General features: G+C 34.9%; 1 protein-coding gene across 5 annotated transcripts in view; it reads left to right on the forward strand.

Moving 5' to 3' along the window:
* Window positions 1-20,644, forward strand: part of Syt12 (Synaptotagmin 12) — a 45,874-nt gene that overhangs the window by 8,369 nt on the left and 16,861 nt on the right. The window contains exon 1 of one of the 5 annotated variants that reach the window (XM_073977908.1): window positions 8,579-8,677. The exons of 1 other annotated variant lie outside the window; for it this stretch is intronic. The gene's annotated coding sequence lies outside the window, so the exon portion shown is untranslated. Of the gene's footprint in view, window positions 1-8,578; window positions 8,694-20,644 lie in introns of those variants that run through there. 3 more of the 5 variants (XM_073977903.1, XM_073977904.1, XM_073977907.1) reach the window with 3 other exon arrangements.

Genomic DNA, 20,644 nt, shown 5'->3' on the forward strand with positions numbered 1-20,644 from the left:
CGCCCTAGCGTATTAATTGTCCAATTGGATTTTTATACATACATTGCAGCATGGGTCGCTTTGCCACTTTTTTCAAAATGATTCCCCAGTAGGGATAGGTAAGTCGACTTTCGGTTAATCGACTTTTTGCTGTCAAAAATCTAAAAATCGTAGTCGACTTTTGTCTGGAGAGAAAATCGCATAATTGATTATCTTGTGATCGATTTTCGAGTTTGCCCATAGATTATGGACTTGGCGGTTTTACAGTTTCAAAAGAAAACTCGAACATCGACGAACAGTCGATTATAATCGATTTTCTGCGGTTATGAAAAAGTTTTCGAGTTTTAAGACAACAGAAATAATCGATAGAGCGAAAAATCGCATTTTTAGTTTTAGACCAAAATCGAAAAGTCGAAAAATCGATCATAGCTTTCCATTACCTATCCCTATTCCCCAGCCAGACAACATACAATTTTCAACGGTGGCAAAATACCCTTCAGTAATGCTGGCGACATTTTCAGAGTATTTCAGCCATGTAAAAAATGCTCTACAAGTCGTGTCTTAGGACACGCCGTTCAGACTCGGAGATAAGCTGTAGGTCCCATATCATTGAGCGAATATGAATCGGGGTACACTTGCTCATTGATATGAGAGTAGTATACATTGTCCCTTCTGAGATGTTTGTGAAACAATTTTCATATTATTATTTAAGCCAGAAAGTTATTTTTTACAATAAGTTAATTTGTTCCATAATGAAATTTTGATTTGTGGAAAGCTAATTCCCAAGGGTAGTGGTGTTGGGTATCACATGGTTGGCCCCGTCCGACTATAGTCTTGACTTACTTGTTTTTACTATTTTCTTCGAGGAAAAATTGTTTTCGTAGTAAAAAATAGTAGCTTATTGCAGGTTCTGGAACAGAGCCTATCGTCACCATAAATGCCTGAAGACGTAACCCACATGAAAATTGAAATTCGCTTTTTGATGGAATCTGATACATAAAGCCAAAATACATGCTCTGGCAAAATTTTAAGCTTCTTCGTTCAAAAATAACGATCTTATTCAAGATAATACATTTTGGAAAATGGCATAATATTGCAGATGTTGTTGTAATAATGGATCCGAAAACGAGCGTTTTCGCGGTTTCAGTTTCAATACTTGCTCCCAATCGCATATGATTAATAATACTCCAAATACTCACCCGCATAAGTCCCGGTCCACACTATCGTGAATTTCATTAAAAAATTTCATGAAATTAGGTGTTCTTAAATCGAATTCCCCACTACAGCAATTTTATGATTTTACTCTACTATGGACGTCGATCTAGAGACGCATAATTTCATATCAAAATTTCAGTGAAATTACTGTAGTGTGGCCCGGGACTAAGCTAATTATTCCATAAAACAGTTTTTCATTTTATACCGTTTTTTTTTGCTTCTCGTGTAAAGTTTTTGTTTTGTGGGTTACGTCTTCCGGCATTTATGATGACGACTATATAAGGTAGAAGTGACAATCAACTGTATTCTTAATTTTTTTTTGTAAATTTAGTTTTCAGGATGTAATAGGGTCTACTCATGAAATTTGAAACTTCGAAATTTGGGAAATACAGCTTTTTATCCTAAACGTGTAACAAAAATTACCTACGACAGTTCTGAATGCGTTATATTTAAAATTTGATTCAAATTTGTTCTATTTTAGAGGATTTTCAAAATATATTTATATTTTTCCTAAAAAAATTCAATATTTTCTTTGACAATTAATTTTCAATAAAAAACAATAGGTATGTTCCAGTACTGCAAGAATCTACTAATTTTTACTATTTTTGTCGATAACATAAAGGAAAAAATGTTATCGTAGTAAAAAATAGTAGCTTCTTGCAGGTTCTGGAACAGAGCAAATGTTGTTTTCTAATTTTGTTAGTTGTTGTAATTCATGCATATATATACCTTATATAAATTTGCCTTGAATGAAACCAATTCCAGTCGGTAATACCGTATTTCGGTCATTTGTGGCAATGCTGTTCTAATATACAATATTACCAATGTCCCAATTTACATTGGGCGAGTTTACTTGCGGCAATTGTCATTTTGTAGGAGAGAGAGGTGAGGCATATGGTAACCCTTTGACTCTCAGCACCCTCTCTCACCTACAAACTGACAATTGCCGCAAGTAAACTCGCCTAATGTAAATTGGGACAATTGAGTTGTGTCTTGGATAATTAGAGGTTATGTTTACATCAAACAATTGAGTCGTGTTCCTTTACGTGCCTGAGGTTACCAGTTTTACCCGCAAAGTGTTCCCTTAATTTCAAAAGCATACAATTTATATGATAGCAGTTCACCACTTTTACCATTTCTTGCCACTGTTACCATTTTTAAAAGTAAAGGAAAAGACCGTTGATTTGTTGTTTATATACAGTATAATCTCGATAATCCGCACACCACGTGCTTTGCTGATGCCCGGATTACCAAATAGTAACAAAAATACATAATTTTATATTGAAATCATCTCATAAAAACCTTTTATTGAAGCAAAATTTTATTTGATATAAGAGAATTCATTTTCAGTAATAAAATATAAGTTTTCATAAATTTTATTTTTGTCCCGGTCCACACTAACGTGAATTTCATTAAAAAATTTCAGGAATTCTTCGTTTCTAGATCGAGTTCAATAGTAGTTTAAATTCAAAAAATTCGATCTAAGAACGCCTTATATCGTGAATTTTTTATTGAAATTACGATAGTGTTGACCGGGACAAAACCTTTGACATTAAAAAATACTATTTTGTGTACGGGAACATATGTATATATTCTGATATGTATTCTGATTTCGACATTCATTTCAAGCCTAAATGAAACGCATACGTTTTCATTTTGACCATTATCTGTCACATAATCCATTTTAATGCTGCTTTCCACACTGTCATCAACTAAAGCATCAATTAGCAATATCCTATAGCAATTAGCAATATCTTTAGCAATATCCTATAGCAAGTTTTTCATGTCAGCAACATATCGTTAATTTACTCAAAGAGTGTCACATCTCGAAAAAGGTAGAAAAGGTATTATATAGCATACATGTTTGTCTTCTTTAACAAAGGACTTTTCGAAACAGTTCATAAAGACATTGTCAAGTATTTCATTTGAAAAAAAAATCAAATTTTAAGATATATTGGAGCTTCCGATCACTAAGCTCAAGTTTGTATTTTCCTTGCTTAATAGTTGCTCCTTTACAATATAACGTTTTTTTTTTTTGAAGAAATCATCCACCCAAGCGAAATCGTTTCGTCTCCCTCATATTTCAATAGAATTTTTCGACAACAAATTTCTTAATTTGTTTCCCATAAAAAGTGTTAGATATTTATTTCGGTATCGATATATTACGTTGTTGCTCTGAATTCGTAATTAGAATGGTCAAATTGAAAAAAAAAACATGTAAAAAAGTGTCAGTCGGCTTTGCCGACAGAGGTATACCCTCAGCCAATGTGAATTGTAACTTTCATCTACGGACAGATAGAATGTATTTAGCGTCTCTTCAGAATGGGACATTTTAGAAGTTAAACTAATTTTGAAGTTAAACTAATTTTGACAAAATATTAGGAGATCCAAAGTTTGGACCAAATTGGTTGAACCATTCAAGTGATATCGTCCTAACATTTTAGTGACATTTTTTTTAAATATTGGGGAGAAGTACAGGCAGTTGGCGATCGGTATTGCCCCATGAAACTACGTTTGGATAAAACATGACGAAGACCAAATGTTGCACCAAATCGGTAGAATAGTTCGAGAGCCACATATGGTGACATTGGGCTTTTTACACCTTTCGGGATGTTTTCCCAAGAAATATGGACCTGCTCCTGAAAAAACTTTTACCGTCGTAATGGAGGTAGCATATGCAAATCGCTTCAAAAAAAAGTGATTCGAGAGCAGGTCTTAAAGTGAACATATCCGAAATTTTGTGTGGGAGGTACCCAAAGGAGTGCACAAATATAGTCCATATTCCAACCTGTAGTGCGATTCTGTAAAGCTGGGTACACATTGTCAGTTTTGAATGACAGCTTTAGCTCTGTTCCTTTACGTGCAAGAATCTTCAAGTTTTACCACTTTTTACTCGAAAAGCGTTCCTTTACTTTAGACACCATACAATTTATATGGGAGCAGTTTACAACTTTTACTACTTTTGCCGGTTTTACCATTTTCAAAAGTAAATGAACAGACCATTTGTTGTTGCTTGCTAGTGTGGCCGTTAATTTTTGTCATTCATCATTCAACCACAAAATATTTTGTGTTTGCTGGACGGTTGGACAGTTATCGATAATTGCAAAAAATCGTCATTCAAAACTGACAATTGCTCTGTTCCAGAACCTGCAAGAAGCTACAATTTTTTACTACGATAACGTTTTTTCCATTATGTTATCGAAAAAAATAGTAAAAATTAGTAAATTCTTGCAGTACTGGAACAGAGCAAATGTGTACTGCACTTAACTCATTTTTGGTGTTATCGATAATTGTCGGAAAAATTAAAATGCTTATAATTTCGATAATTAACGAAAGTTTTCGGTAAGTTAACGATGAATAAAAAGTAGTCGCTAGCCTCTACCGACACAAACAGTGATGCCAACTTTTCTTTATGTTTTTAGTCATAATTTTGCGATTTAATTTTACCGATTTTTGTCGGTAACAGCAAAAATGAGTTACAGAATCCCACTACTGATCTATATTTGGTAGATATATTAGGATGTGCAGAGTATGGAGTACATCAGTCACTCCCTTCAAGAGTTATCGTGCGCATATTTTTTCCGAAGATTTTTGAATTTTTGTGAGGTAGGTACCTTAAGGAGTGGACCGACATAGTTTATCTTCGAACTTAAACTATGTTTGGACAAAATATTACGAAGCTCAAATTTTGGACCGAATTGGCAGATCCGTTCGAGAGTTATCTTACGCTCCAACCACTACACAAGGTGTTATAGGGGTTTTTTGCACCTTTTAGGCTATTTTCTCAGGAAGTATGGACTTGTCCCTTATGAAACTTGTACCGTTGTATGGGGGACAGCGAATACAAGTTGCTACAACAAAAATCAAAGCGATTCTAGAGCAGGTTCTAAACTGAACTTTTCCGAAATATTGTGTGGGAGGTACTCGAAGGAGTGGACCGATTGAATCCATATTTAAACTTCATCTTCATAGAATTTTCACGATGTACAAAGTGTGGGCCAAATCGGTTACTTCCTTCATTTTCGAACTTTTGTGTGGGAGGTACCGGAAGGAGTGGACCGATATAACCCATCTTCGAACTTAAACTAAGCTTGGGCAAAATATTACGAAAGCCAAATTTTGAACCGAATCGGTTGCTCCGTTCGAGAGTTATCGTGCGCAACAGCCAGACAGACAGACGGACGGAAATGGCTAAATCAATTCCAAATTATCTGAAACACATTTCGTCCAAACATACTTGGGGTCTAAAACCATTATTTCGATGAGGCACATTTGCCCGTATGAAAGTGTATATACCCTCCTTAGCATAAATGCTGAGGGTATAACAAACAACTCGCCAAAATTGTTTTTTTTTATCTCTCAGAAAAAACCAGTATTTTTTCTTGCTTTATGAAAGGCGTTCATGAAATGCAGAAATTTGAACTTTGGCAAGACTTTATGAACACTATTCCTGAAATGCAGTAATTATTTTATTCTGTGTACAGTGTTTCATAAACCCGTTTATGTTTTTTGTTCGACCTTTTCGTAATATTATTAAAATGAATGTAATCAAGCTTGAGGTCAATGTTGTGCTTTTATTTATTTCATATTTGTTCCAATATTTCGAAATTCTTTGAATTTGAATTAATTACTAAGTCCCGGTCCACACTAGCGTGAATTTCATAAAAAAATTTCATGAAATTAGGTGTTCTTAAATCGAATTCCCCACTACAGCAATTTTATGATTTTACTCTACTATGGACGTCGATCTAGAGACGCATAATTTCATATCAAAATTTCAGTGAAATTACTGTAGTGTGGCCCGGGACTAATAGGACATAAAAATACGTAAAAATTGACGATCGCTTACTTGTAAATAATTAGAATAATAACTTAAAAACTAGCGTAGTGTGACTACCTCCGTCAATTGTTATTATTGCACTGATAATTATCTGCTTATTGCACGATCTCTTCTCCGTATCAAGGCAAATATTAATGTGCCTTGCTCCGTATTAAATCCCTATAGCAGTAAGCTGTGTTGTCTGTGTCCGTTTTGCTGTTTATTCGTTTTGTTGTCGGCAGGTTATTAATGTGGAGCATCTCTATTGTTAATCTCTTATTGTAGTTACCCTGTAGGAAGTATGGGGACATGTGTCGACATGTCACCACTTTGTCTACGATTGTGGTGACAAAGTCAACACTTTGTCAACAGGTTGTCAACAGGTTGTCAACAATTGATACTTTTACCTTAATAAGAAGAAGCATTGTTTATAGTTAAAACTGATAGCCCAACGAAGCATCTTATTTTTTCTTCATTTTCTTAATTGTTTGGCATAAAATAATGGGTTTTTGTGAAAAATCAATAAAATATATAATTTTAATAACAACAAGTATGAGCAAAGGAAATTAGGAAAGGAAAATGACAGACAAGTGAAAAAATAGACAATTCTATATCAAAATGCAGGTTCTGAGGCGGCTGACAACATTTGTGGTGAAACTTCGACTATTAGACATTTTATGGAATCTTTAGAGATGATGACGAATATTGTCCCGTCTCGCTGGAAATGATGAACGCATCGTAACCCTGATATTTGGACACGGCATAATAATGATTTAGAATGTTGAAGGGTTATTTGGCAAAATTGATTGCGAGATTTTTGCAATGTTTATACGGCTGTACTCGTAATGTAAGAAAATTTAAGGACATTTTATTTATACATATGTTTACTCTTTTCAATTCTTAAATGTTATATCAATATTCAGCGAATCGCCTAATAAAAAGCGAAGTGCAGCAGAAGATAAGCAGATAAATCACACGAATTCTTATGGCCAAGAACCATCAATTCTTAGGCGATGATATTTCTGACAATGAAAACGATTTTTTTTTTATTATTGGCTAGTCTATCTTGAAAACATTGGCTTTATTTACTAATTTTGTGGGCTTAGCCCTTTATAAAGATAAAACGACTTTAATACGCAATTTGTACTTTTTAGTATTTTTATAATTATATGTTATTCTTTAGTAAAATATACTATTTAAACAGAAGTATAAGTTCATCGTCTTATAAAACACACTATATAGCCTTCTAATCTATAAAAAGTTTCAAATAGGCCAAAAAACTTAATAGTGAACAACTTGGTACCAATGTCTCCATATGACCCTTTATGTACTATTGACTCACTACCTCCAATGTCTCTATTGACTCACTACTTCCAATGTCTATACTGACTTACTACCTCCAATGTCTATACTGACTCACTACCTCCAATGTCAACACATGGTTCCTCAGGAACTACTGACTTACTATTGACATACTAGTTCCGGTGTCAGTACTGACTTTCGAATGACACGTTCATACAAAATGTCTATAGGAAATTACATTAGTTGTCTACAGTTTGTCAGTAGTACTGTTGACAATGTCAGTAGTAAGTCAAGATTCACTATTGACATTTCCTACAGGGTATGTTCTGTTTGTAACACTCTCGCCTCATCGATGTTGGGTGCATGGTTGTTTTGCTTACAGTGTTCGGCTAAAGCAGTTTTTTGTATTGTGTTAATATGTCTTAATTTTATGTCCGATTTGTGTGCTGACATCCGTTTCTTTAATTAGTTTTTTGTTGTCCCAACATATAATTTTCCGCAACTTTCTTCCTTATTACCACCATAAATAAAAGCACAACATTGACCTCAAGCTCGATTACATTCATTTTAATAGTTTTTCATAAACATTTGTTGTTGCATGCATTTTGTCTAGTCTTATTTCTTCTATATCTTTGATAAAATACACTGAGGATTTATTTGACGTATACACAATGCAATTGGCATTTAAAATTAAGTGAGTTTTGTAAATTTAAACGTACTATTATGTTTTCTACTGAATGATATAGGAATTTTGGTTTATTTTTGTTTGATTTTGCGGGAAGCGTACATGAATAACGGTGCTTTTATGAAATATAAACATTCACCTCCGTCTAACAACATAACCAACTTGTGAATGTGGCGCTTAACGTTCATTCCACCATAATCACACTCAACATCAATAACTGTTGACCAAATTTTACAACTGTGAAAGGCTTTGAGTGAAAGCTTATTTCCGCATCCTTTCACTCTCCTTGTTATGTTGAGCTCTCCAATTTATAAAATTGCTCTCTGTGTTTCTTTTGTTTTGATTGTTTGTGAGAACATCACATAAATAACGGTAACATAGTGAAATGTAAACATTCACTTTCGTTTACCAACAAAAACTAAATCGGCAACAGTAGCCATTATGGCGCCCAACGTTCGTACAAGCACAACCTCGCACACATACCTCCGCATCAAAATACGATGATGATGAGCAGCTAAATAACTGAGTTGCGGAGCATAAAATGAAATCTGTGCAAAAGTTTTACATGGTTGTAAAATAGAACTTCCTTGTTCATGTGACAGCAGACAACGAGACGAAGACAGTAGTAGATAACGGACTTGTCAATGGAATGCACGCATAAACGGTGCTAACGGACGGTAAAAATTGTTACTGGTTTGTGTGGAAAAACAGAAGAAAAAAATCTATTGTTTTTTGGATTTGTGTGAAAAAAGAGCTAATAAAAATATTGCTGGAAAATGTCTAAAGAAGAAAAGATATAAAAATTAACAACAAAAAGAAAGATAATCTTTTAAGGACTATGTCTAAGGACTTTTTTCTTTTGCAAAAGTCAACAAAAATACAGATTTTTTGCAAGTGGATAAGTGCGAGCTTCTTTCAACGTGTGTGTGTTCAAGCTTCTTGTGATGAAAAAAGTGATTAAACAAATTGACCTGGATTTTAGTAGTCCTTCCTTGTTCTTTTGCATGGGGTTTTTCTTATTGTTGTTTTCTGTTAAGAGGATGCCAATCGTCGACGTCCTATGTCTCAAAGAAACAAACAAGTTAGTTTAATGTTTCACATTACCATTGCACTCGAACTATTTCTACACACAAATGAACATGTAAATTTATGTTCCTATGTATGTTGGTATGTATATATGCCTGCTGGAGACATGGAGAATGCATATTCTGTTGATGATGGTTGTGAATTGTTGTATTGATGGCTGGGTAAGTGGATGTGGGTGTGTGTATGGTTGGTTGTTGGATTGCTTTTAGTCGTTCGGTCGGTCGGTACTGATGCACTCATTCACTTTGGGGTTTTGGAATCAAATTGTGGTATATACTCTTACCTACCTATCTACTACTGTGCGGTTTGGAAACCTCAAACTGTGTCAAAGTTCTAATAACAGTCAATGTTCCACTTATGGCCCTTGCAAAAAGTGAAAGAAAAACTTTTTGTTGTTGCTGCTATTTTTTGTTGCTCTTATTTCCTTCTCGTCTCTCCGTATTTTGGCATTTGGGGTATGTTGTTAAAAATTTTTATAGGCTCATATTTATTAGTGTGTTGAACATGATGCCACCGCAGCCGTTGCCGCCGCCACCGCAGTCACCACTGTTGCTAATGATGGCTGCGGTTGATGCATGCAAAATCAGGCTCAACAATTTGGTATCTCTTGTTAAAAGTAATGTTTGCAAACTTTTTACACCATTTCTGTCATCCCATTGTTGTGGATTGACTGACATATTGGCGCGACATTGTTGCTAGCGCCAAATAAATTGGCAACGTACTCTGACCCACTCTCAAAGTGACATCATCAGCATCAAGTGTTTGAATGCCTTGTTTTGTTGAGTGCAGCTCAAAAACTCTGGCATTGATTCAAAAAAGAAAAATTGCGAATTAATTTATTATCCTCCAGTTTTCAGATTGTTACTGCTGTATAAGAATGTCGCCGTCCGGGGATAGCACAGTAACCTTAAAAATTTTATCACAATTTCAAAGTTTTCTGCAGAACATCTGCGTAACAAAAAATGAGATGATTCTTCACAACCGGAAGTGAATTGAGTTTGAGTTTTACTAAGCTTGCCAAGATTTTATGTTTTTTTTTTTTTCAAAACACGTTCATCTCTTGTTGTTGTTGTTGTAACAGTGTATTTATTTTAAGTTCTTAAGTTCATTTGTCTGCTTAATCTGGCTCTATCTCCAGTACTAAGAGTTAGTCAGTTCTACTGGAGTTAGTTGAGAAGGTTAGACAGGGCAGTTGAAAAGGTGCAGTGTGATGTGTGAGCGGCTCCATCACTGTTCTATCACGCGGCTTGCTCTTGTTGAGTCCTCGACTAATATGTGTGGAGATGGCGTGCAGCGCTTTAGCCATGATGTGCAGCTTACGACACCCATGCTGATGATCGGCAGGACTAAAGCCTCAAAAGTCTTTGCTACCGACGACAAAAGCGAAATCGGTCTGTACGACTCACCTTTGCTGGCATCCTTGCCAGTAACGGGACCACCCTGCCCATTTTCCAGGCTTCGGAAACGATATCGGTGGCTAGCGACAGGTTGAGAACTTTTGTGAGATACGCGACATCTAGTACCTCCGGCTGTTTCAGCATTACCATGGAGATTTTATCAGGGCCCAACGTAGAGCTGGTAAACTGTCGATATCCCCTACATTAGATATTTTAGATGTTTCATTTCAAAAAATACATTTTACTTTTCCGAAAAATTTTTACGTGTGACTACGGACTTACTTTTTCACATCCACAAAACCAAAAAGCCGCGAAATGTCTATGTATTTCAATGAATTTTAGAGGTTAGGAGTTTTTAATGCGATAATATCGATAGATAAAAATTATATATCGATATAGATTAAAAAAAAAAAAAAATATCGGCCCGTCTGCTGATGGAGACAATTATGGGGAGATGGTCTGATCCAAAAGAAACGAATGATTGACATGAGACGTCGTTTGTCAGACCAGGTGACACGATGATTTTCTATCTATCTGTTCAGCCGGCCCTTTGGTCGTTTCCGAGGACCGAATGCCACAACTGGTGATGTGCAATAAAGTCCCCCAATACCAGACGGTTATGACCTTCCAAAAGGCGGCTATTGTTGGGCCTATAACCTGGAGTACAGCTATTTATCGTTGGAATGTATACGTTCAGCAACTCTACCTCGGCAGACGGTAATGACCTTCTAAAAGGCGGCTATTGTTGGGCCCTTAACCTGGAGTACATACTTATCGATGGGATGTATACGTTCAGCAACTCTTCTTCTTCAGGCGCCTTATAGGAGGTCTTGTGTGTTTTGCAGGAACAACCGCATTCGTATAACTTCTGACTTCATTCATAAATTCATAATTATCATGGCCATTTCATTCATAATTATGGCCATTCTATATTAAACATAACGGTTCATAATCCAATATTTTGTTTAGCTAATATATTCTTAATCGTAAAAACCATAACAACCATAATAGTATGTTTACATTTACGAAATCCACTCGATTTCAACTGTCAATTCTATAGCTTAAACGTCAAATGAAATCCAATGGATTTCAGATGAGATTTCATTTGACGTATACGTAAGGAATTGACAGTTGAAATCGAGTGGATTTCGTAAATGTAAACCAAGCATAAGTCTACAGCTCTTAATCAGCTGTAGTGGGATTCTGTAACTTATTTTTGCTGTTATCGATAATTTTCGGTAAAATTAAAATGCTTATAATTTCGATAATTACCAAAATTTTTCGGTAAGTTTACGATGAATAAAAAGTAGTCGCTAGCCTCTACCGACACAAACAGCGATGCCAACTTTTCTTTATGTTTTTAGTCATAATTTTGCGATTTAATTTTACCGATTTTTGTCGGTAACAGCAAAAATGAGTTACAGAATCCCACTACTGATCTACTTAACCTGCTAATAGGTGATCAATATTAGAGTAGTTCACATCGAATGATTTATAGTTACCTAATAATAAATAAATAACGGTACTTAACTCTATTATTAGCTTTGTTCCTTTACGTTAAAGTTTCTTCAAGTTTTACCAGTATTACAATTTTTAACTCGGAAAGCGTTCCTTAACCCCAAAAAGTAGTAAAACTTGAAGCAAAATTTAAGGGGGAGCATGCCAAAATGGCTTCCTCTTTTACTACTTTCTGCTCGACAAATTTTGTTGTGTAAAAAGTGGAAAATCTGTCAAATTGCTGATTTGACATTTATTTGACAATTAAGGCAAAAGTAAAAAAGAAAACTAAGCGCTTTATCAAAGCAAAATAAAAAGAAATAAAATAAAATAAAATAATAAAAATTTAATCCAGTGAAATAAAAAAATATAAAACAATGAAATTTATTTTGTTTTTTTTTTTATTTTTTTTAAGCAGCCATGTTTGTTTTTTGACATTGCTGCCAGATCTACTATTTTTCCGTTCCTTTACTTTTGTGCAAAACTTGTTACGTGAGAGCAATTTTCACAGTTTTCTGAGAGAAGAGAGAATTTCTCTTTTGCAACTTTTACTTTAAAAAAAATGAAGGAACAAAGCTTTTATAAGTATTCTTTTGTTATAAGCTGTGTTCCTTTACTTACCTGAGGTTACCATTTTAACCATTTTTAACCTGAAAGCGTTCCTTAACCCCGAAAAGTGGCAAAACTGGAAGAAATTTTTAAGAGAGTGAGAGGGGAGAGAGAGCGAAAATGGCTTTCTCATCTACCACAGGCTACCAGCAAAATTTCTGCAGGTAGAAAATGGCAGAACTGATTTTTCGACTTTTGTTTGACGATTATTTCACAAAATGGACGAAAACCGAAGAAAAAGTCGAACACTGACAACACTAAATTAAAAACTGTGAAATAAAATACGAAAACTGATTTTTTTATGTTTTTTCTGACATTGCTGCCGGATCTACCGTTTTTCCGTTCCTTTACTTTTCTGGTAAAAATGTTCATGAGAGAGCAATTTTGACACTTTTCTCTTTTACCACTCTTACCATTAAAAAAGTAAAGGAACAAAGCTATAGTTTGGAACAGATTTATAGCGTTCCGGTTAACTTGAAGACAGAAGCGATGATTAAATTTCAAGGAGGAACTTCTTGGCATTACCTTTTAACGTATAAATTATATTATGAATGGCTACAAATGGGTTTATTTTGCAATTTCAAATCCATCCGATAGTAAATGAAAAATGTAATAATGACCATTAATCTTATATTTTGTTTTCTTAATCAGCTGTTGTACTATGTTTACATTTACGAAGCCCACTCGATTTCATCTGTCAATTTCTTTGTGTATACGTCAAATGAAAACTCATCTGAAATCGATTAGATTTCATTTGACGTTTGGGCAATGGAATTGACAGTTGAAATCGAGTGGATTTCGTAAATGTAAACATAGTATTAGATGATCTACTAACAGTTGATCCGTATTAGGGAAGTTCACATTGAATGTTTTATCGTTAACTAATAACACTACAAAATTGTAAAATTATATTCATTATATCCGTATTATGTTTATCAGCTGATTCTTTATCAACATATAGCTAACGGTTTTGAACCCTCCAGTTCCGCTAACAGGTGATCGTCCGGCTACACCATGTGCCACTCCGACTTGATGAATAAGATGGAAATATTATTTGTGCATATAGGATTGGATATTGAAAATGTTTCCTTCTTGAAATGGTGTAATTAAATAGCAACTCAAAATCTCAGTATGATTAATACATACAACAAAAAAAAATCAGTGTTTGCTGTTGCTGCTCATTATGGCCCTGAGTTAACACCTTTTAACGTTGCCATTTTGTTTGCTGTTATTCACACGTGTAATTACATCGGCTGCATGGTATGCACTCTGGGTTCTCTGCTAGGTTTCTGTTTGCATTATTATAGCCTAGCCTTTGATATGCACGTTCTGCTGCATATTCAGCTCTTCTGAGTAAACATTGCTGCTGTTGTAATTGAGAAAGCATAAAAAAGAGCAGCAAAGCTAAACCAACTAAAGCTACATTCAGTCCAATCAACAAACACAAATTAAGGCAAAAAGGATAACAAATATGTGTGTATGAGTTTGTGTGTGCATTTTTTTGTTTGCAATCATCATAAAGTAAATACCCTGTAGGCAAAGTTAGCTAGCTTAGGGCAATAGGTGCACTTGATTGCATGAGAATGTTATGAAAACATTTATACATATGTGCATATAATGCATATCGTCACCATAAATGCCCAAAGTCGTAACTAACAAAATATTAATTTTACAGGAGAAGAAAAAACGTTTTAAAATAAAAAACTGTTTTGAGGACGAGTATTTGGGATATTATCAATCATATACGAATGGGAGTAAGTAATGAAACCAAACCCGCGGAAACGCTTGGTTTTGGCATCCGTCATTTACAACAAAATCTGCAATGTTATCCCATTTTCCGAAATGCCTTTTCTTGAATAGGATCGTTATTTTTGAACGTAGAAGCTTCAAATTTTGCAAGAGCATGTATTTTAGTCTTATGTATTAGATTCAATCAAAAAACAAATTTTGATTTTTTGGAGATATACCTTCGGGCATTTATGGTGACGATATGTATATTAAAGGGAAAGAGACAACACATACCTATGTATGTTTGCGTGTTAGTTCGCAATTGCCAAAAGTAAATAGATTCTGGAGAAAGTAGAGGGTGGACTTGTTTGCTCACACGGCGATGACATTGATGACAGTGCATGTATATAATAACATGGGAAAGCTTCGCCACGTTTTTGTTCAAAATGTTTGTATATCAGACCGTTAAAGTTTTGTTCAAATATAAATAAAATACTATAAGTATTGATATATGTATATAAATGATTATAATTTTGTTTTTAAAATCCATCGTCGGAGGGAGTAGTATTGTATGGGCTTTAATATCAACTGAATTTTTTTTATGAAAGCAGACATGATCGAGACATTGTTAATTAACAAAGTTTCTAAAAACTATTTAAAAAAGTGCAAAAAATGTGTTCTATGTTCTGGTTTTTACCTTCATCAGGGCAACGCCGTTAAAGACTAGACTAATATAGAGCAATCCTTGCTAATACAGGACTTCCCATATATCATTAAATTGTTTTTATGTCATTTGTTGGCAAATAACTTCAAAAACTAGAAATTTTATGCTATATCATTTTTAGTGACACTCACTGTACTTTGTCGTTTCGCCACAGTGTACAATGTACAGAAATACAGGAAATGTCGTCTATAGGTCTGTTCGATAACCCTAACCATGCGTTTACACATGGCAGGACAGTTGACTTCATGTATTGATTGTCAAAAACCCAAAACTTGCCTGTGTGACGTAGGCGTCCAGACAACTGCAAAAACAGTGGTAAAATTATGAATGAAAATGATCGATATCTTTTCGTTTTGCGTTCACATATTTTGTTTTTGTACATATTCTTTTGTTTTCAGCACATTTGAATTATCAGCTCACTTCTTTTTCACAAAAATGTCAAAAATTTATAACCCCAACTCTCTGTGAAAAAATGATGGACGGCTGGCAGACAGCCGACAAATGCATGTATGTGTTAGTAAATCAGAGTTGTATTTGAAGACAAACTGTCTGGTCTAAACGACTAGTAAAGTTTGTACAAATTTGTACAAACTTTTACAAATGAGAAGTAGTTGCAAGTACTTGCAAGAACTTCCAAATACTTTTTACTTGCGAAATTATCGAACAGACCTTACCCAGCAAAAATTTGGATCCGGTAGTCATTACGTAACCCATTACAAAGTAATGTAAACAAGCTTCTTTTCCCATTACAAGTAATATGAAAAGTAATGGGTTACTTCTTAAAAAATTTACAAGGTAAACCTACTTACTTTACTCCTCACTATGTAATGAAGACGGTGGCACAGTGAGTGTGTGTCCGACTATAAATCCTAGGGTTGTGTGTTCAACGCTCACCGTCGGCACGCGAGTTTTTTTTTAATTAAAAAATAACAGTTCGTGGTGCACATGTGCACTGCACATTTAAGTTCTTAAGCAACCCTTAATATTCGTCTGCGTGGCATAGTGTGTAGTGTCTTTGGCTAGAAATCAGAGGGTTCGTGGGTCCAATTCGGGAAGACAGCGAAATGAAATAAAGTAAAATAAAAGTAAGAAGTGTGTTGAAATTAAAAACAAATTCTCCACATCAACTGTTCTAAAAATAGAATTTTTTCACCTTACTTTTCAACTTCTAGTGGGCACATATTAATTGTTATTCATGGCGTAGGCGCCCCACCCCTTACATATTTCATAATATTAATATTGTTACGGTATTAGATTTAACTAATGTCCGTGTAGACGTTGTTTTATTCCCCGATACGATTTGTACCAAATAAAACAGGGTTCGTTTTAGATTACGTTTCTACAATGCTTTATTTACTTTATTACACTTATTCGAAACCGACTTTAATTACTAAGCACACAGCAAGTCTCTAGTTAGCACGCAGCTCTTATTTAACCGATCTGTTCAGTTCAACGCTTAAAACACAACTCAACTCCGTCATTGCCAGTTCCCCTGCATTTATATCCCAAAGTCTCCCTTTTCGAGAAATATCTAGAGCATATGGCAACACCTCGAATCTGTACAACGAACACACAGACGCACATTCGCACTAAGCGAACAACCATACTCACATACATACATGGGGGATGATCAATGACGTAATTACAACAACAAATAAATGTAAGAAAAGAAGTGACAAACTAAACAATAATTACATGACTATGGCAAAACAAAATAAAAGCACATTAATGAAAGGTAAAGTAACATCCAGAATAATGAAGAGAGTTCTACATGGTAGTTGTTGCTGCTTAAATAAAGTAACTGCGTAATAAAAACTTTACGTTACAATTCAAATTTTTAAATTAACGGAAATTAAACTAAACTAACTTAAACCTATCAGTTACATTCGTAACAATATATTGACATTTGTAATTGTTTTTTTCATGTAATTTGTTGGGGAACCAGTATCCTTAGAGTTGAACATACCGAGCCTTAATTTTTGGTTTAACTAAGCTCATTAATGCTCTAATGAATGTTCAAAGTGGATAGACAACTCATTAAGGAACATACATACCTTTGGTAATTCTCGAAGAAACCATCGATTTGGTAATTTTTGCAATACTTTTATTGTCACCCCCAAATAGTAGTTAATTCTTGTTTTTGACCGTATTTTTATAAATCGCAAATAAACTTAGCATATTTTGACGGAATTTTGTTTTAGGCACCTATAGCAAGAGATTTGCACAAAAACCGTATAGTTTTTACATAATTTTTGCCATAAACGAACAATTAAATGAAATTTTCTACAATTTTGGTTTTTGCAATACATTTGTTGCCTAACTGTACATACCATAATTATTTTTCGATACACTTTGGCAGTTTTCTTACTTTTTAAAGTAAGACCAGCTCAATCACAGATTTGTTCTTTTAAATTTTAAAAACAAGAAGTTTTTAAAGTTATTGTGGTTAAATTATTTTTCCCAATACCCTGAAAACACAAAACCGCGCGCGTCCGCTATCATGCTGGACGGATCATCACATATTTCTATTGGCTTATAAAATATCTAATAATCTTGTCTTTAGACGAGGAAATTTGATAAATATTTATTTAATAAAATGTGGACTTTTAAAATTCAAATTTTTTTAAATAATAGGGTATTTTTTGTCTAAAAAAGTTCAATATTAAAAAAATATCTTCTTTAAAAAAAGATTTTTATGTAATTAATAATATGGTATAATTGTTCCACAAACATCCCAGAAGCGGCAAGTGAGGGTTGGGGTGGTGGCGTACTCAATAAGCCCACAAAATATGTATATGATGATCGGCACAGGCCCTCTTGACCTATAGTGCACATTTTTTTTTGTTTTTTTTTTTTTTTTTTTTTTTTGAAAAAAAGTGTTTCCTAGATAGTCATTCGTCACAAAACTCTTTTGTTTTATGAATTGGCAATCGTTTTCTTTACTTAACATTTTATTTTTTTTACCACATATAGTAATAATTTTAACTGAAATACATACAAGTTATTGTATTTGCCTATTTTTGGACGATTTGAAATACTACCATATCGCTCATTTACTCAAAGAGTGACATAACTCAAAAAATGCGTTTTCTGAGTTAGCAATTTCTGTTTTTTTTTCTACGACTTCTACTTTATCTTGTGTCAAATTTTCATGGTGATATCTCTAAAACTCGACGAGTTACAGCTGATTTACTACGAGTTTCGCATAATTCAACACAAAAGTTTTTTTTGGAGTTTATGAAGCAATAAAACGCTTCAAATCATGCTTTATGTTGCACAGAAATTTAACACGGATATCTGGCTAGGTGCGGGTGCCACCGTGGTGCAATGGTATGCACACCCGCCTTGCACACTGAAAGTCGTGGGTTCGATTCCCCGGCCAGGCAACATCAAAAATTTCTCAACGGTGGCAAAATACCCCTCAGTAATGATGGCGACATTTCCTGAGTATTTCAGCCATGTAAAACTTCTCTACAAGTGGTGTCTTAAGACACGCCGTTCGGACTCGGCAATAAACAGTAGGTCCCGTATCATTGAGCTAATATGATATGAGAGAAGTCTCCCTTGTCTGGGTAGGTGTTAGTTTGTTTTTTACGTAACTAGATTTTTTTCTCGAAACTAGATTTTTTTCTCGAAACTAGATTTTTTGAAATGTGTTACTCTTTAAGTCAATAAGCGATATATGTAATATTTCGACGACAAAATAGTGAGAAACCAACGGTTATGTCATTTAGGTTATGTCGTGTGCCCCTGTACCTTGTTTTCAGTTAAATATCCGCTTATAGTGACTCGGGAAATGGTCAAAAGTTCTGAAAAATAACAGCTTTAAAAGTTTTTGTGCGGAAGCTTTTTTTATCGAATCACTTTATAATTAATTTTTATGTAGTCTTATGTAGAAACTCATCACGCTATGATACAGGGATATGAGGTTGTAAAAAAGTCATAACCCTAGTGGGCATAATAGTAGCCAAACAAATGAAGAGTGCTCTTAAATCATGGAGACCAATGACGGGTTATAAGTGCACGATTATGCTCTGCTACGGAAAAAGCGGATGACTCCAAAAAATTACAATTTGAAACTACTGACACTAATGACAATACCGAACAACATTGAAAAAATTAGGTATTAGGGCGAAACCTATAGCTCTGCGTGTTGCGTGTGCGTTAAAAAATACAAAAACAAAATACATGTATTTCAAATTGAAAACAACAAATACATGTATTTTGTTTTTGTATTTTTGAACGCACACGCAACACGCAGAGGTATAGGTTTCGCCCTTAATGCTGTAACACCAAGCATGGAGGAAATTACGCCAAACTTAAACGCATTAAAGCTGCCGCAGAGGATATCATACGCCTAGAACTACTCTACGCCAAAATCATTCAAGAATTTAAAGAGAGATAACTGGACGGAAGAAATAATTGTCAAAATCCCTAAAAAGACGACATATATACTCCAATGCCGACATATACATATGTAAGTACTTTATAATTTAGACGTAGAGATGCGGCATCACTACGCGGCTGAATGTGTGCTGAAACACGATTTCGTATGCTTTGACTTTTGACTTAAAGTCGGAAGAACATGCAACTTAATGAATTAAGCCAGAAATCCTCTTATGTGACGAGGCCTTAAGTACCCCAAATAAACGTTGGAGTACGTCAAGGCTGTCCATGACCACCGCTTCCATTTGCAATAATACCATATGACAACATGCTAAAGGTATGCAATAAAGAAGAGAGGTATAACATGGGGGGCTGTATAACCAGCTCGAGGATTTTGCATATGCAGATGATAATTGCCTTGAGTCACACAGGGTCTGCGACATGCAAGACAACATAAAAGATCTAGTGCGGTTGGCAAATAAAGCTGGACTAAAAATCGACACCAAAAAATATATGCAATACATATAATATACGTATTTCCAATTAATCGTCAGGCGGCGTCATTAAGGTCATGAATATCTCTCCAGACACGCCTGGGTGGGAAAGACTGTCCAATAGTCTGTTGATACTACTGTATCAATAACATATTTTTGTGTTGATGTACAGTAAAAACTTCGTCTCCTCATGAAAGTCCACGGGTGTCATGAGAAGTTATCCCGTTGTAGTCCTCAGGCGGCATTCTGGCGGGATTAAATATTCTTCCAATGTGCAACTCTAACATTTCAATGCCGTTTTGGCGGCCGACCACAGAATTCTCGGCGGAGGAAATTGTATGCAGACCTAAAAAAGATAAACAAATCATTTGAAGAAATAACAAGTGAGCAAAGGCTGTAGTCGGGACGGGGCCGACCATGTGATACCCTACACCACTACCCTATTCACTAGATAACATTTCTTTTAGGGAATATAATCGACTACCACCAAGCATAATATGCCTCTTTCTCTCTGAGACCACCATAAGCAACAAAAATTTCGTAACAATCCGATTAAAATTGCGACCTGTAGCTTGATTGGAAAAAAAATGGAAGAATTGGATGAATTACAGACTATTGTCATATCTCCCTTGTTTGACCACCTTCGCCAACCTACTTTACACCAATGTAACGGTAATATTCTCTTCTTCCATTGACAGGCTTTGCCGTTGGAATACCCCTACT

This window comes from Musca autumnalis, unplaced genomic scaffold, assembly GCF_047663935.1.
Source record: "Musca autumnalis isolate F117 unplaced genomic scaffold, ASM4766393v1 scaffold_3, whole genome shotgun sequence".
Taxonomy (NCBI): domain Eukaryota; kingdom Metazoa; phylum Arthropoda; class Insecta; order Diptera; family Muscidae; genus Musca; species Musca autumnalis.